The 18571-nt window shown below is 48.3% G+C and overlaps 1 long non-coding RNA gene across 1 annotated transcript; it reads left to right on the forward strand.

Moving 5' to 3' along the window:
- Nucleotides 1-4200: 4200 nt before the first annotated feature.
- Nucleotides 4201-10572, forward strand: LOC120888516 (uncharacterized). The gene is made up of 2 exons (XR_013423507.1): nt 4201-4765; nt 5220-10572. It is a non-coding gene; the product is annotated as an uncharacterized LOC120888516 (long non-coding RNA).
- Nucleotides 10573-18571: the final 7999 nt, after the last annotated feature.

The raw sequence follows: 18571 nt of genomic DNA on the forward strand, positions 1-18571 counted from the left end.
TTCTTTTACTTTCGTATTCTAAAAGTGCTTGTTACATGGATGGATGACTTGTAACCAACACAGGTTTTTGCATTTGATCCTAGTGAATTATTTTGCCACTACATGGAAATAAAAAATATTCCTTAAAGATCATGGTCTAATTTTACCATGTACTCAGTTTGATTCAATTTTTCCTTCTAGTCTCATTGCTAGTTAGATGGTCTTATGTTGAGGCCCATGAGGCCATAAGCTCCGGGGAGTCACTGAGTTAACTTCCCGAGTCCGCATATCCACTCAACATTGTCGCTAGGCTGAAACATAGGTGTCCATTAGCATTTTTAAAACTGTAAAAAGATACTGAAGATTATTAACATTTAAACTACTTGAAAGCATTATCAAATTCCTACAAGTGTGGTTTGTTTGTTTGTTTGTTTCTTTTTTTCCTGAGGATTTAACCCAGGGATGCTTTAACACTGAGCTACATCCCCGGCCATTATTATTATTATTATTATTATTATTATTATTATTATTATTATTTTGTGACAGGGTCTCACTTAGTGGCTGAGGGCCTCAATAAGTTACTGACACTGAACTTGAACTTGGGATCCTCTTGTCTCAGACTCCCAGGTTTCTGGAATTAGTGTGTTTTTAATGTATTTTCTTGGTAAGATGAGGGCAGGGATATAGCTCAGCGGTACAGTGCCCTCCTAGCACACACAGCCCCAGCACTGAACAAAACTAACTTAGTCAGAAGAAACAATCTTCTTACTAAGTATATAGAAAATGTGTTTAAAGATTTAAGAAGCATTTTAATGGGCAAAAGTGTCAAGAGGGACCTCATTTTCAGCCTAAAAGGCTCCCTGTTACTTCCCTCATCCAGTAAGATTTTTCACCTTATTTATTTTAGTATGTGTGGTTATCCTCACTTGCAACGTTAACCCAGAACTCCCTCTTATCCCTCTCTTGCTTTTAGAATTTATTCCCAGCAGTGTAGCAAATGTTTTTTAAAACTATGACACCCATTTACTCCACTAATACTTGTTCATTCATTTTTTCATACATTGAAAAATATGCATAGAGCTCACACTGAGTGCTTCTTACTTCTGGCCGTGTATAAGAATCACCTGTGGAGCTTCAAAAACCATAGATAACCATTTCCTCTCCCACCTACTGTAGGAGCATCTCTGAGGAGCAGGGGTGTTGGGCACCTGTTTTTAGAGTTCCCTAGGAGATTCAGAATGCACACCAGGGGAAGGGCTGACAGCCTGCTGCGGGTCAGGCTGTGCAGGGGTGTTTCGCCTCAGCAGCCTGAAAAAGTCAGCCCGGGCAGCCATCTCCTCTAACACTGCTGTGGAAATCCCACAGCAACTTCTCTTTGAGTTCCATCAGCTTGTCACCAAGTGCGTTGTATCTGAGACCTTGAAATGATTGTGAAAAAAAAATGTTTTACCTAATTAGAAAAATGCCAGACTTAAGCATTTGATTCTTGGCCTTAAAAACTCCGATCCAGACTGTCTGGCTCGGCCCGAGTGCCTGGCAAACGGTGCACAATGGCTGGCACCTAGACACAGGGCAAGGGATGTTTTTGTTGATGGAACAATCAAATAAAAGAGCAATGCTTGGTAGCAAGGAATTGTTTGCTAACTTCAGAGTTTCAATTATTAGTGGTGGGAAAAAACAACCCAGAGGCAAAATCCCTTATTCCCAGAAAATAATCACTTACGAACAAGGAGCAAGGCCGTTCATATAACATCTCCCAAGGGTATTACATTCCAGGAATATTATCAGATTTACTGCCAAATATAAAAATTTTCCTTAATTCCAAGAGTAATAAATTTAATGTAGATTTCTTCCTATTGAAGACTTACAGATTTTGTTCTTCTCATTGTCAGTACTTTTTTTCTTTTTCCTCTCTCCCACCTCTCTTCCTTCCTTCTTTCCCCGGAAGATTTCCATCTTTTGATATCAGGAGAGAAAGTAAGAATTGAATTCTCATCTACAACGGGCACAGGCCCGACAGCAGCATGAAAGTAAGGAGGTATGTGATGTCATGATTCTGGGCAATTCATCTCTTCATGGAAAATAGTTTATTCTGTGGAGACAGGAAATTAAGAGTAGAATTCAGTCTTCTAGAGAAAGCACAGACAAGAGCTAGTCGGTCTTAAGGTCCTCGCCATGCAGACTGAAGTTGAAGGTGGGGGGAATGAGAACACTGGGAAATAAGTGGATTCTGGAAATCAGGAGGAAGAGGGGGAGGGACTGTCCCAGCTGAGAAGCTCATCTCTGGCACACAGGCGCCAAGTGTACCAGTGATGATGGCGTAGAGGCTGCCAAACAATTGGGTAACTAAATCGATTCATTTTTCCCCCTAGTAATTGGAGTGAATTGGGTCCTAAAGTTTCTTACATTTATGAAATATTTTCACATATATATAATTACCTGGGAAGGTAGGTGGAATAAGCACCGTTACCTCAAATTTTCATTAGAAAAACAGGAGGGTTCAGAAACGTTATGTGCCTTGCCTGAGTTTGATGAGCTGGTTGGTGATAACTCTGGAGCAAGAGTCCAGACCTTCTCTCTGGTGATCCCCGTACCTGGTGAGGAGTGATGTCACTGGCTGGGTACTGAGAGACCTTTCCTGAAAGAACACATGGGCCCTTCCTCATATAGATGGTGGAAAAGGCCCAGAGGGAAAGTAAAGCCCTGATGGGAGGCTTTACCTCTTCAGATGCCTCTAGAAAGCTTGTTCTAGAGAAAGCAGAGAATTTTACACAGTTTTGTTTTGCTTTGTTTAGCAAGTAGGGAAACCAAGGTGCAGGGGTCAATTGCTCCACGAGACTTAATATAATTAATTATTCAAGAATGGGTTGAGGATACAGACACAATGGGAATTCAAGTAGAAGGTATTAAGTTTGAAAGAATAAAGAAGTGAGGTATTTCCTTACTTCACCAGTTAACAAGTTAGCCTGCCACAGATTTGTATATACTTATTGAGGGTGTGTGTGTGTGTGTGTGTGTGTGTGTGTGTGTGTACAATCACATAATTACATTTTGATCAAGGATCAACTACATATACAATGGTGGTTCTGTAAGACCATATCACCATAAGATCATATAAGGAATGATATTCCCTCTATGACATTACCACAACTGTGAAAGTGCCTAAGTAAGCATTTCTCAGAATGTTGTCAAGCAAAGCATGGCTATATATTATCCATATGCATGTTATTTGTATGTAGGAATGTTTATATGCACATCATTTATATATAGTTATGTGTGTACCTTTCTGTGTTCTAATAAGAAAAAAACATTACATCTCTGGATCAGAAACTTTACTGCTCACAGAGCATCTCATCTCCACTTTCCAGCCCCAATCCCAGAGATATACGTCATGAGTTATCAAGAATGTCATAATGAGTTACCTGGAATGCCATAATTAAATCATTGTAGTCCAAGGAAAATTGCTCTCCTTTCCAACTATGGTCAAGAAAACCCCCACCAATCAAAATGAGTGTGGGGGTAGGGGTTTTGAGGGAAGATGGATGTGAAACGAGGAAACCAGGACAAACTGGAGCCTAAGATACTAACTGGAATCTGTGGGGATGGCCTCCTCACCTCCAGCTTCACTACCAGAAGCTGGTACTTTTTGTTTGGAGGTGAACACTCTCCTGGCCTTGCAATCAGAGGAATTGAAGGAAAGGATTCAGCAGGAGCTGAAGTTGCTGCAGGCCAGCCAGGGAAGCAAGGAAGATGAACAGCAGGCTCCAGCCCTGCCCCAACCTTCAAACCTGGAAAGCAATATGGCTGCCACTTTTCACCTTCTAAATTGCCCACACAGTGTCATGGGATGATATAGGCAAAGAATTCTGGGAAATGTAGTTTCTGCTAAGCTAGAGTGGTGCAATACAAATCCCCATATCCTGACCTATTCTGAGCTCTTCAGTGGACTCTGGACTCTCATTACTTTCTTCCTGAGCAAGATGTCTCATGTGGGCTTTCCAACTGTTCCCCTATCTGTTCCTTATTTTTGGTCCTCTTGAACAATTTCTTTCTCTTATTTGTATTCTCTTGGGTTCTCCATCTCTCTTTAGCTGATGTGGCTTAGTGCCAGGCAGTCCCCTGGCAAAGGCTCAGCTGATCTTGGCTTAGGAGAAGGAGAACCTCATGGTTCAGATGCTTTGTTCTGTTTCCTCGTGATTTTTAAGCTGCATTTGCGGCGAGCTGGTTGCGTGCTGTGTTTCTGCAGTCGATGGTGCATCGGTGGGGAGTCTGTCTTGCACACATCTCTTTTGAAGCTGGTGCTGACTGATGCTCCTGATTTTGAGTTGATCAGAGGATTTTCCTAACAAAGAAGAGCAGTGTGCTTTGGCACAGCTGCTTGGTATCTTCCTAGAATGCTGGAAGAAAGCACGCATTCATTTGGTGTTGGCTAGTTTTTCTTTGTCTAAATTGTCCCATTTGGCTGGGCCCCTTGGCTTTCATCTATTAGAATGGGGATATAGAAAACGCTTCCTCTTGGTTTATGAGATTAAACCAGGATGGAGGTTGACATAAACATTTCTGGGCCATCAGAGCTCTGTGAAGAGCACTTCTGTGTTCCAGATGCGGGGCGTGCCTGTGCAGAGCCCACCCGGAGATCACAGTTTGCTGACTTGTCGATGGCCGCCTAGAGGAAGGCAGGGATTCTGAATAATGACTCTGCAAACTGGAGACAAGAGACCCAGAAGCCACCATTCTTCCGGCAGTGTTTACAATGTAGGCGAGAGGCCACAGACATATTTTTGAGGTGAGAAGGACTGTGTGTGGTTTTTTTCATAATAATAATAAAAAATCTTTAGCATTTTCCGAATAAATAATATCCCTCTCTCAATTAGTGTTAACAGCTAATCAGGGTGCAGCAGGGTAGCGGAGCCCTTGACGAACAGCAGGCAGCTTGTTTTATTTTTTCAGTGCTGCTTAAAGATTATTTGAAAAATCTCCTTCAGAGACCAGAGTGCGGGAAGCCACCTACCCCCAGTCAGAATTTAAAGTGATCCAAAATGCAATATTAATGATTGATGCTGAAGCTCACAGTTTGGCGCTGAGGTTTAATTAGATAAGCATTGCAGCTGTTTTTGGGTGGAGGCAACTTGATAGGACAGAGCTGTTCTGTGACTTCCCATCTACAGGGTATCTATTGAAGCGGAAACAGAAGCAAGCTACTAGAAATGATGATGACTTCTTTTTTTTTTTTTTTCCAGTGCTGAAATGAATCTGATTGTGGGGGAAGAGAGAAGCATTTTGTAATTAAAAAGGTGGGCTTGGATCTTGCATTCATTTCTGGATGAATTTAACATTCATACAAATCTGCTATCTGCAGCCGAGCAAGGATCCGGGAAGCCAGGTGTAAAGAACTGACATTTGTGGCTCTTTGGGCCCACATGCTTTGCAAGCACTGAATCCTCTTGTCTGACACCCACCCTTCCCCTTGTAAGCACGAGTGTCAGGTTGTCTAAGGCTTTGCCTCGGCAGGCAAACCCCTGCAAGAGGCGGCGCTGGGATTGCTTTCTCCCTCTGAAAACTCGTGGAGAATTTAAACTGGGGTCCACAGCATTTCACTTCACTGGGTCAGAGAGACTTTTCACCCTCTCTAATCATGAATTTGGAGTCTTCTGTGCCTCAGGCTGGTGATACACACTGTGTGGTTGGTTAGGCTGCAGCACATGTATGTATGTGATCTCTGGTCACATGAGTTGTTTAAAAAGAATTTATTGAAGCTTGTTATATGTTGAATGGGCAAGACTTTGAGAAGGCATCTGTTTTCAAAGTAGTAAGGAGCTTGGTTTAGTGGAACATGCCTGTAATCCCAGTGACTTAGGAGGCTGAGGCAGGAGGATCACAAGTTCGAGGCCAGCCTCAATAACTTATTGATACCCTAAGCAACTTAGTGAGACCCTGTCTCAAAATAAAAAAATAAAAAAATAAAAAGGGCTGGGGATGTGACTAAGTGGGAAAAAGCCTGTGGGTTCAATCCCCAGTACTAAAAAAAAAAAAAAAAAAAAAAAAAAAAAGGAGGAGGGTGAGAACGCTGACCATCCAAAGAGATGTTAAATAGGTTTTTAAAACATCTCTATCCAATGAAAAGCAAGCGTAATAGGTGTTTTGTATTTTAAAACGATTCTAATAACCACCCCAAAACATCTATGAAATAAAGTTTTACTTGCTTATTGCTAATAATTACAAATTATGTATGAAGTTCGGGTGAATGCCCAGTATTATTATTTTTGTCACATAAATAAGCTTAATCCGCATTCCCTTAATGATTATAAATCAATTTGTGAAAATTTAAGATAAACCTGACTCTGGGTGTGAGCGAGGAGAGACACATCTTTCAGGAGGCACAGTGACTCTAGGCCATTCCTAGCACTAGGAGGGACGTGAGCTTGGCCGCCTCCCTTCCCTTTGGAGGCACTGAAAGGAGTGGAACAGGAATTAGAACGTGACTCCGGGTGTGGCAGTTTTCTGGCCGTGTCTCTTGGTCATTTTGTTAACTTTGAGCCTCCCTTTCCTCCTTTACGAAGTGGAAGCCGAAGCCCTGGCTGCTCATCTCACAGGGTGATTCTGAGGATCTGCTTGGAGAGAATGAGTCTTCAGTTAGACCTGAGGCTGGGAGCGGACAAGATTCTGTAAAGACACTGTGATAAGTTACTGGTGGCTTCTAGGGACCGCTCCTTGCAGCCCCTGCTACTGAGAATTAACCACTCAAACTTCCCACTCAGCCAGGGCACTGGTGAGTATCTGGCTTTCCCAATCTTTTCGTAAGTAGTAACACTCTTACCCTCTGCCTTATTTGGGGGTGAGGCACATGGGATATGGGGTTATTCACAGATGTAGAAACGAAGCAATCAGATTTTATGCATGACTGAAAGAATCACAAGTCCAAATCTGGACCCAGGACTTCTGATCTGAAGTGGGGGCTCCCTCCTTTCTAGCTGATTGTTCCTGCAGACAGTATGCAAAATAAGTGGAAATGAGAATGTGGGCTACTAAGGCAGGATTGACCGTTATTGCAGAGTACAGATGTCAACAGAGCAGGTGATTCATTAGAGCAGATCAATAAGCTAAACAACAGGGACTCCATGAGATACACTGCAGATGACTGTTTTGTGTATACACGAGAGTTGGTTTTGCTATGGATTTAAAACTAAGTGGAATATACTCCTTTTAGTTGCATACAATACTGATGGTTGATCACTTGCAAGTAATACTTCTGTTCTTGCTCCCTTGATAAAATAATGGATAAACATATGGTTCCTTTGTGCCTCTTCTAATTGACACTGATGGAAAAGCTGACAACAATAAGTAGTGGTGTTATTACAGCATTGAACCAAGATCTCTGAGGATAGAGATGGATCAAAGTGCCTTAAACATTCCCATACATCCTAAAGACCATCAATAAAAATTACAGGATGGATGTAAATTGATGAACCCAACCTGCAGGTATATTGAGTGAAGGTAAGCAAGAATAGAATATTTTGGATAAAGGGAATGGATGGAAAGCAGGAGATGCTAATATAAGTTAACATATAGGAAACATGGAGCTGGAATGTGCAGATAGGCACATTATGTAGAATAATGGTCAGTGGGATGAACGATAACAGCAATTGCTTTGAATATATTGGTGCCTATTCATCTTCCAATCCGACAAAGAGCTTTCCCACCTGCGGTCTCTTTTCTTCCTCTCATGTAGTCTCCTTGGACTCATTGTCCACCCTATGGTGACATTTACCATTTTGGTAGTAATGACCTTACTCAAGCAGCCTCCTGCACGTCACTGTCAAGCACCCTGAACACCACCACAGTGGTGCTAACGTGCCTCTGTTATGTAAAGCACAGGTCTGAATGAGCAGGCTGCAGATGAGAGACACAGGGCAGAGGGCCCACAGTCAAGGACTAAGGCGCCCCAACATTGGCAGGCTACGTAGCCAGAGGGGCAAGAACCGAATCAGGGGAGGGAGGTGGTGCCAGGAAACCCCAGGGAGGGCAGTGTGTCACAGAGGAGGACGTGGCCACTGGCCTGAGATGTCAGTTGGAGCAAGCCATCAGGAGGCCACACGTGAAACTTAAGGACAGTTTTGGTGCAGTGAAGTGGGCAGAAGTCAGATCTCTGGGGGCTGAGGAGGGAGTCGTTGAGTACAGGGGAAACTTGAGTAGGGACAGAATCTCGCCGAGTCTTGGCGGTGATTTTCCACTGATTTCCTCTGGTCTCAGTCCAGACAGGCGGAGAAGGGTTCCCTGCAGAAGGGCCTCCCACCCATCTGGGCTGACGTTGTTTCCAGCGCTCAGCATGGCTCCTGGGCACCGGCAGTCGTGCCGCCAGCCCACCCGGCCGAGGATGCCCACGAGCAGCTGGCTTCTCCAGAGAGGCCACGTCCTGCCATCACCAGAGGCTCTGGGTCCAGTTCTGTGGAAATTTCCAGGCCTCTTCTTCCCCTGGAGCTCTTTCATGATTTTCCATCCCAATTGACAGAAGTTTCTCTGGTCACCGGCCTCTCCACATGGCGCGGCTTCCTTCTGCCTGAGCAGATGTGACGCTGCCCTCCTGGGTCCCCTCTGCTCCCCTCCTGGACACACCCCCTCCCACGCACCCTTACCCTCGCCACCCGGTATTCTCTACCCACTTCCTGGCTCTCACTGAGACCTTTCCAGTGGACGCCTCGTTTGGGTTGGGGACCTCGTTCTCAAAGTCATTTGCAGATCTTACTGCCCACAGCACCTTCTGGTCGCCCCTCTCTCTGGGAGCCCTAGGCCTGACTTCCATCCTCCCTATCTCAGGGATGTACAACCATCCTCCAGTTCCGCTCTTAACTTCTCAGGAGCCTGGTCCTACCTCCCAACAGATCCCCACCTCATCACTGCCCGCTGCCCTGGCTTCCTCCTGCCCGGGCCGCCAGCCGCAGTCTCTTACCAGCTCTTCCCGCCTCCTAGCGCAGCTCTCCATCTCTCCTCCTGCCCTACACTCAATCCTCTGCACGGCCACCAGAGAATCTTTTAAAAACAGCAACCATGGCATGTCCCCACTCAGAACAGCCCCCTTGGGACTCCTCATCACACTGAGACTGAGCCCTACCATGGCAGGGAACCCCCTCTGGGTGGCCTCTGCCCGTTTCTCTGATGTCTCTCCTGCCATGTCCACCTTGCCGGGCTGCTCCTGGCACGCCAGTCTCCCCCACTCCACCCCCAGCTCATGGTCAAGAGCGTCCCTCTCAGGTACAACTTGTGCCTCAATCCGTTCAGCTTCCTGCTCAGGTGTCCCCTCCCCAGAGAGCCCTCCTAGGTCACTTTATCTACAATGGTCCTTCCTTCCCTGTCCTCCCCGCCACGCTCCGTCCTGAGGCTGAGTGTACCCTAGAATCAGTCAGTGTCCTTCCCTTCCTGCATCGGGTGCCGCGAAGGCAGGGATTTGCCTGTGATGCTCACTGCCACATCCTCAGCACCTGGGGCTGAGCTGTGCATGTCTAGGGTCCCGAGTAGACGTGTAGGAGCAAGGTGAGAGCCCTCCCTGACTTCTCCAGTCACTGTGTCTCCGAATCTTAGAGTGGGATGACGTCAGGTTTCCGCTGTCAGAGGGAAGACACAGAATAGCGCTTCCTCCCAGAGCACACCCAGAAGAGGGGACTCTCTTTGCCTCTTCTCAGCATGACTTTCACAGCATGGAGTCCCTCCTGGGTCCAGAGTAGCTCTTTCCAGTCCTGCTCTTGCTACACTTTTGTGCCTGGTGTGACGGCCTCCTTCTTACCTAGGACAGGCCAGTGGATGCCTCTCACCCCCGTTTGGAACGGAGGGGGCTGTTCTCTCTGTCCCCACCCAGGTCAGGGGACAGATGGCGCTCCCCTATGAGGATGGAAGGCAGTTTCCTGCTGGGTGGCCAGGGAGTGTTAATGTTGTGGGCTTCTCCGGCCCCGTTATTCCCCTAAGGGCAGGGACACCTCTCAGCAAGCCCGATGAGCGTGGCTGTCCAGTAACTGGAAGTTTCTCTGAACTTCAATTGTGGGCTCTGAAACGCGGGACTCAGCTCTGGACTGCGGCTGCAAGGCCGAGAAAAGCAGAAAAGGCTTGTGGAGCCACAGAATCATCTTTCCACCCAGCGATGGCCAGGACTGCTCAGCCTCTGGAGCACACGGCCGACACACTGCTCTGGCCCCCTCTCCTGTCCTCCAGATTCTTGCTTTCTTTGGCCCTTTCCAAATGATGAGCCTCCTGCCCTCCCAGCTTCTGGAGTCTCCCTCCACTGCCTGCCCTGCCTGGACCTTGGCGTGGTCACTCCCTCCGCCGCAGAGAGTTGTCCACCGCACGCCCACAGGCACCTCTTCGCGACACCTTGTCCTTCACAGTCCAAACCCACTGTCGAGAATGCCGACTTCTCCTGCACCTGCTTCACTCTGGTTTGCCTCTGGGGTTCACCGCCAGCGATCCCGGCCTGTCTTGTTCACCACGGTCTCTCATCCTCAGAATAATGCTTGACCTACATCAGGTGCTCAGCAGATATTTGTGGAGGAATGCATACATTCTCTTGCTTGAAATGGGCGAATAAACTCTTGTCCGTACCCTTGACGTCCTTGCCTTCCAACTTCTTTCCTATCCTCCCACAGGAAGGCCAGTCTTGGTCAATGGAACCCCCTCAACTGTCCCGTCCCCAGCGCCTGCCTTGGTTCATTCCTGATGCACTTCAATATGGCGCAGGCGTCCGTCCCTTCTCCTGCAGGATCCCAGCCTCGCTGCCCTCTCCCACCTCCTCAGGGGCCTCCCTCCCTCCTACAGCCTTGCTACGGCTTCAGCATCTTTTTGTCTCGCGGGCTCTTTATCAGTGTTTAAAATAAACTATAGTAAAAATCTCTCCAGTATTGGAAAAAAGCAAAGCCAACCTCCAAACCCACCCTCCCACCCATGTTGTTGTTTTAGGTTCTGCCTTACGTTGTTTGTTTCCGTTTTCTGCACATTTTCCATTGAATTCCATCTTGTGGATCCATGCCGTGGCCTCTGCAATCTCATCCCACCCCACTGCACGGAGAGCCCCTCTTCTCTAGGTCCTTCTCAAGCTGGATGACTTTTGGCCTGGGCTCCAGTCAGCGTGGGCCCCGGCCCCGGCCCCCAGCCCCATTCTCTGTGTGGGGGGAGGGGCAAGTGGCCTCCTCCACTTATTAGTGCCATGAGGTTTCTCCTACGAACCGAGTGATATGAATTAAGACCCAAGTTCTCCAAGGCCAGCAAGTGGCCCCTCTTTCCTCCTCTTGTACTTTTGTGGTCACTCTCCATAGATGCCTTTTATTTCTACACCTGAAGCTCGCTGCGTGGTTTGCTGAACCTGTCCCGGGGGGTGATCTCGACTCAGCAGAGACCTAGGAGAGGGTGCAGGCGGTTGTGTCCTCCCCCCACAGGATTCCCACTAAGTCGTGCCCTAGGGGGGCAGTCTCCCCTGGTACCTGATCCACACGTTCTGTGTAACTGCACGGCCGACCCCGGATCTTACTCTTGGGTGGGTGTCCCAGGTAGTCTGCACTCTGCGGGTGTCTCCTGCAAAGAGCAGACGGTCGCAGGTCCCAAGCTGCTGCTCCAGGAGTTTGGACGGAGCTGCTGCAGATGGCAAGGGACAGACAGATGTTTCCAAGGAGCCTGGAGATAAAACGCTGTGTAAGCTCAACTGGACTCCTTTTCAAAGGTTTCTGATTTTCACATTCATTAAGTCTGCTTAGAATGGAAGAAGGGACGAGAGGTGAACATTCGGCAAAGAGGAGGAGTAAAGAGCTGCAGGGAAACCCGGGGTGCAGGTGGGCGGGCCGTGCCAGTTCCATGGGAAAGCACCGTGGTTGGCGCCTTTTGTGGGCACCATGGTCTTGCTGTCTGCTGCGCCATCTCCCCAGGTCCCATTCACTGTGCCAGATCACTGACTTGGCATCCCTCCAGCTTCCTTAGCCTGAAATTATCTTCCTCTTGGGTTCCCCATTGAACTCAGACCTGTTCAAGGCTCAGCTGGAATGCTGCCTCCTCCATGAAGCCTTCTCTGATAGCCGCACCAGCAACCCCACTGGGCTGGGGTGGGTTTCTCCTTCTTGCTTAGCTCCCCCAGCATTTTATTTATATTTTTATTCAGAAGTGGCATGATTCACTTAGTTAAGAGTGCTAACATGGGCAGTATAGAATCAAACAGACTGGGGCTCATTGAAGACATGAGTTAGGCTGTGTGACCTTGGCTGAGTCACTTAACCTCTCCGAATCTCAATTTCCCCATTTGTGGAATGGTGATAATATCCAAATTAGAAGGCTGCAGTGAGGATTGAGTAGAAGAATAGCAAATGTTTTGAGTCCATTCAGACCTCTTATGTCTGCACATCCCTGTGTCCTGCTAGACATTACACCTGGTTGTTTACCTCCCTTGTTAGGTGGGAAGCACTTTGAGGACAGGAACGTGCCCTTGTTAATATAATATGCTCCCGAAGAGCCTCACACAGTGACCAGTGAGTGCTTAATAGAAGTTCAACCGATTAAATCCAATTTCCTCAACCTATCATCTCCCACATTTGCTTACCTCTTAGAGTATCATGAAAGTGGTAATATTTGTATGGAATCCTGGTTCATCTGAAGGGGATTTGAGACCATGGATGTGGGGCTTACTGGAAAATGGGAAATGCCTTTTCTTTATGTGATTATGACAAGGAAAATAAGATTGAGAAATATGTGAAAATATTTTGTATATTACTTTAAAACACTATCTCTTTAAAAAATTAGTAAATCCAGGAGATTTATGGAGGAAGCTATAAAAAATAAAATTCAAAGTAAGTTTAAGAGATTTTGAAATCATTGCACTTTTTTAACCTCCATAAAATATTTACAAACATTAACAACACCCAGGACACTGGGCGTCTGTTCTGGGAAACGCTAATTAGGAAGAGCAGCTCTAGTCAATGCTTAGCTGAGTTCAGACTGTTTTCCAGGTGAAGAGACTGACGGACTCACAGGTGGGGCCACAGGTGGGGTCACACAGGTGTCCGAGCTGCAGCTCTAATTAGCACAGCACCCAGATGGAGCCCAGTGGCTTGGCTGGCGTCTGCATAGCCCTGCCCAAGTATGTCTTGACTTTCGGCGAGTCCAATTTCCAGTCTTCAGGTTGGAGGGGACGTCGGTCACTGACAAGGCACTTTTTGCTAAGACTCAGGAGCAGCCTAACAAGGTCACTGGCTTGTTTTGGACGTGGCTCCTGTTTATAGCTCTGGGTTTCCAGTTCTGCGAGCATGGAGGTTGGCCCACTTGCTGTATGTTCTGGAATGACTTTGAAGGATACTGTTGATTACAAGGGACCCGCTGCCTGCCAAGGCTGTGCTCCAGGAGAGGAGCCGGAAGGGAAGCAGAGAGGCGCAACCTCGGGGACCCGGAGTCAGACATGTGGCCATCTGCTCTGGCTTCCACCTTGCCCGTGGGCGGCTGTTAGTGCGGGGCTATTTTTGCAGGTGCACATTTGTGCAGGTTTGTCCTCCACTCGTCTTTCTGGGCTCATTTGGAAGCGCTCGAGGTGATCCAGGGAGCCCCGAGGCTCCGTGAGGACTGCGGGATGGCTCGGTGCCTGGCATGGCAGAGACCTGCCCCCACATCCTGGTGCTTTTCCACATCGGAGGAGGGGAAGGGCCCCCTGGTGCCAGCGTGGCCAGATGAAAGATGCTAGAAGCCACACGGGGCGACTTGAAAGACAGCTTCAGATATGTCAAAGTGAAGTCCTTGGGGTGACACCACCCCAGAAATACTGAGCGTGATTAGAATCACAGCAACTTGCATCTGTGTGTGGGCACAGATTATGTGGTTGTATGCAACATCCAAGGCACCTGGGCGTCAGTGAAACTTCTCTTCCGGTTACGGCTCCACTTTGCTTCTGGAAGTTTCCATTCAGAGGGAAGCTCAGGTCTGAAGACCTCAAGCATTTGCTCTCTTGCATGTATTTTTGTCATTTTTTTAATGTTAAACACAACATGATTATTTACCCCTCAGCGTGAATCCAGCACTCTGGTAAGAGCTGCGACCCAGGGCTAGATAGAACAGCCCCTGCCCCAGGACCTACCCAGCCCAGCAGGGGACACATCCCAGTCCACGGGTTCACAGTGTGGACGGTGGTATGAGGAAGGGCCTGGGGTGCGGGCAGAGAGAGAAGAGGGGATGCAGTCAGCCTGAGCTTCGGGAGACTCACACAGGTGGCATGTGTGTGCCCGCTTCCTGTCCTAGAAATCAGTGATGTGCTTAGGAGGGCCAGCTCATGGGAGGAAAGGAATGGCATCCCCAGAAGACAGAGCAGCATGCGCAGAGGTGCCGAGGTGGGTAACGGCCTGGCCCATTCTAAGATGCAGGGGACAGACCTGAGATAAAGCTGGAGGACAGGTTGGACACACAGATTCCTAGAGGACAATGATGAGTTGGCCACACTGAGTGAGTGGCAGTGGGGTTGTGCTTGGACTTGACAGCCGTCAGCTCGGTGGCAACGCAGACAGAAAGCAAAGGATGTCACCGTCAGAGGCGTCAGGACACAGGGAGGGTGGGACCTGGACGGTGGGCGTGGCGCAGGGTGAGAGGATGGAGTTGAGGCTGTCGGGGAGGCAGGGTGGACGGCTGCAGGAGAGGCTCAGCAGGAGTGAAGGAGGACGCTGGAGTTAGGACAGATAGGGATTCAGGAAGCAGAAGGGGTCTGGGCTGAGGGCCCAGAAGAACCCCGCGGGGCCCCTGGAGCCAAACGCCTCAAAATCTACTTTCTTCAGGACAGAACTCAGCCCCCCCCCCCCCCCCCCCGGGACCCCGCATTTTCTGTCCTTTGGGAGCCCACCGACCTGCCCTCCTGGCCTCCGCCTCCGCCTCCTCCTCCACACCCCGGCTGGTCCCCTGCCCCCTCACTTCCCTCATCTCGGCCCATTTCAGGTCCATCCCACTGCACTCCCGTGCACCCCGCTTCACTGAATGCCCGAGCACGGTGTGGCTTGCCTGTCTGCTTCCCTCACTGACCCATGGGGTGGACGTGAACGTGCCTGGCGGATGGAGAAGTGGACCTGCAGGAGGGCCCTGGAGGACGTGCTCACAGAAAAAGAGCACAGTCAGGTGCGTGGGCGCGGTGGGAGGCCCCTCTGTTCACACACGGCTCCCTCAAGGCTCTGGCCCTTTGCTCCGGCCAGGAATCCTGCAGGTCTGGGTAGGCCTGCTGCCAGGGTGCACCTAGCAGATGTCCTTCCTGGGGGTCAGTGGGCTGCCCCGACCTCATCTGACGACACCTTCCCACATGGCTCTTCTTCTTTTCCACCTCTGAGGCACCTGCACTGTGCCGTCTCAGGAAGAGGAACCTCTGGCTCTTGGTCTTCAAGTCCTCCGCCCAGGAGGGGCCAGTGCTGCACTTCCAGGGGTGACTGGCACCTTGGCCTGGACTGTGGCCAGGGGGCTCGCCGCCTCCATCACCTGAGGTTTTCACTCATGCACTTGACCTTGGTATCCACATAGGAGGCTCTGGGAAGTTCATAACACGGTCAAGAAGTTCTAAGCTTGACAGAGGCTTCTCTTTATTCTTTCAGTCCTAATACCCAGCTTATAATAGATGCTCAGTGAACATGTTATTTTATAGGTGTGTGAATAGAGACCTTTCCTTGAAATCGTACATAGCAATAATTGTGTATGCTTCCATGAATAAATAATGCAGTATTATTTTCACTGCAGTTTACTGGGGTGTTTCGGGAGGACCTACAGGCACTATTCCAGGAATTGCACACACCCTACTTGTAACCCTCTCAATGCCTTCGTTACCGGTGCCCGTTCCTGTTTTAGGCTTGTATTTAGCCAGGCTTCATGAGGTCCTTCCTGTCCAAGACATACCCAAAGTGTCCTTCCTGGGGTTTGAATGTGTTTATTTAAGCATCCATGCTCTTTCAGGAACGCCTCTAGCCCCAAAGATCTTTGACAAAGATGCCCACAAGTGGGTCAGCAGCTGCACACTCTCCTGGTGCTCCTCTATGCTTTATGCCAGATGCACCACCAGCCCGAGGTGTGCATCCAAGCCCACACACACACACACACACACACACACTTCCTTGACCTCACTCATGCTCCATTGGGAATGGGCCCTCACCATGTGGTAAGATGTCTGGATCTTTCTTTCTTCCGAGCTGTGTGTGTGTGTGTGTGTGTGTGTGTGCGTGTGTGTGTGTGTGTGCACGCGCGCGCACACATGTGTGCACTTTTCTGTCTTATTCTAGTTTTTTTGGTTATTCAATTATCTTAAGAAAGTTTCATCCATGTGAAAAGACACAGAAAGGAATAAAAAAGAGGGAATCTCATGAAAGTCAAGGGGAGACCAATAAAGTAGAGGACAGGGATCAAGGGGGCGGAGGGGGGTCTGGGGAAACAAAATCCACCAAGTTATGCTGTGTCCATGGAGGATTGTCCTACAGTGAGTCCTGCTTTTGCTTTTTGTTTTGATTCGTTGGCGCTGGGGATTGAACCCAGAGGTGCTTAACCATGAGCAACATCCCCAGCCCCCTTTAACTTTTTTTAAATTTTATTTTGAGACAGGGTCTCCCTTAGTTGCTTAGGGCCTCATTAAATTGCTAGGGTTGGTCTCAGATTTGCAATCCTCCTGCTCAGCCTCCTGAGCCCCTGGGATTACGGGAGTGCTCTACCAAGCCTGGCTGGATCCTGTTTTTACATAAATGATAATGCACTAATTGAAGGTTTGGCTTATGTTATGTCCATGTACAAATATGCATAATGTATCCCACTGTTACGTATAACTATGATGCACCAATAAAAAATAAAATTAAGAAAAAAGAAGCACCGATGGGCCAGTGAAAGGTTAGCAAGTCACCTTTGGCTGCTCTCGAGTCGTCAGCTAACTTTGAAGACAGGAACGTTGGCTCCCCTCCACAAAGCGCTCAGTGTCAAGTTCTCTCCCTAAGGCAGGACTCTGTGCGCGTCTCCTCCATGCCCCTCTTTCTGGCCTTCCTTCCATATTTTGCAACTGCTGGGACTTTGATATTGGGATGCCCCTGGAGACCTGTGACTGGGAACCACTGAGCCATTGAATTGTGAGACGGGGCAGACCCTGGGACGGAGCGGGGTAAGATCAGGATGAGGGCAAGGAGATGACTCTATTCCAAGAGCAGTCACCACGACCCATCCTCACCAGCCGTGCTGGGCCTGGTCCTCCCGCAGCTGCCACGCTCGTCCTTGTCCCCGCTGCTCAGACGTGTCACCTCTCCCATCAACCCCCCTGGTGTGCTCTAGCCGTCCCCTGAGCCGTCTCCCTGGGTTCAAAACCTTGCTGCTCTCAGGAGTCTTTCCACCTCCTCCAACTCAGCTTCACATTAGGATGATGTCCCCGGCCCAGAGTCTTCAGTCCCTTAGGAATCCAAGGGAAAACAGCAACCACCTCCAGCTGGATTTCTGGAGGCTGTTCTCTTTGCCTCCAAATCCCTTCCTGGGTCTTCCAGGCCCCCAGCTCCATTTTTCAAGGATTACCGGATGAAATCTCCAAAGCCTTTTTCATTTAGCAGAATGATACATTGTATTCTGTGCATTAATTGTTAGACTTTTAAAGGAGGTAACATGCACACAACATTTAATATATTACATGTTTTAAGTAATGGTAAGCACCTTTACATTGCTGTGAGACTCAACTCCAGAATTCTTTTTCATCTTATAAAACTGAAACTGCCCCTATTACACAAAACTTCTGATCCCCCTGCCAGTCCCTGGCAACCATCATTCTGCCTTTGGTGTCTATGAATTTCATTACTCTTTGTACTTCATGGGTTAGTGTGTTTTGCGTAGCTATAACAAAATACACGGGCTTGGAACTTTATGCAGAAGAAAAGGTTTATTTAGCTCACAGTTCTGGAGGTTCAAGAGGCATGGTGCCAGCATCTTCCTGGCTCTGATGCGGGCCGCATGGTGAATAGCATCATGATGGAGGGAGTGGTTGTGGAAGAGTTTGGATGGGGAATCAGGAAGCCAGGACTGCAGGGGGATCAGGCTGTCTCTTCATCTGACAGGCTGCTGTCAGGGGAGCTAAGTCGCTCCCTACTGTGGGACAACACTGGTCTGTTCTGGGGTGGGGCTTCCATGACCTAATTCTCTTCCCCAAGGCCCCATCTCTTAAAGACTGGGCCACCTCAACACTGCCACACTGGGGAACAGGCTTGCAGCACATGAGCCTCCGCAGGGAAATCACGCCCAAACCAAAGCAGTCAGCAGAATCACGTGTTTGTCTTTTTCAGAATTCTTTTCTCGGTGAAGCTGAATAATCTGCATTGTACGTTGATACCAAATTACTCATTATTTGATGGACACTTGAGTTGTTTCCACCTTTGGTTTTTGTGAATGGTGCTGATATTTTCATGTGTCTAAAACATCTCACTTAAAGAACTTGCTTTCAAATATTTTTGATTCATCTGAATCTATTTAAATTGAAAACCACCGTTTTGATACTGGTTGGAGAATGTTTACGTAGAATGTGAGGAGAGCAACTAGAGGGGTTTTTCAAGTGATCCACAGTAAGGGATCAATGACTAATATTAAGATGGGTTGTGGACAGAACACA

Source organism: Ictidomys tridecemlineatus, chromosome 6 (genome assembly GCF_052094955.1).
Source record: "Ictidomys tridecemlineatus isolate mIctTri1 chromosome 6, mIctTri1.hap1, whole genome shotgun sequence".
Lineage (NCBI taxonomy): Eukaryota > Metazoa > Chordata > Mammalia > Rodentia > Sciuridae > Ictidomys > Ictidomys tridecemlineatus.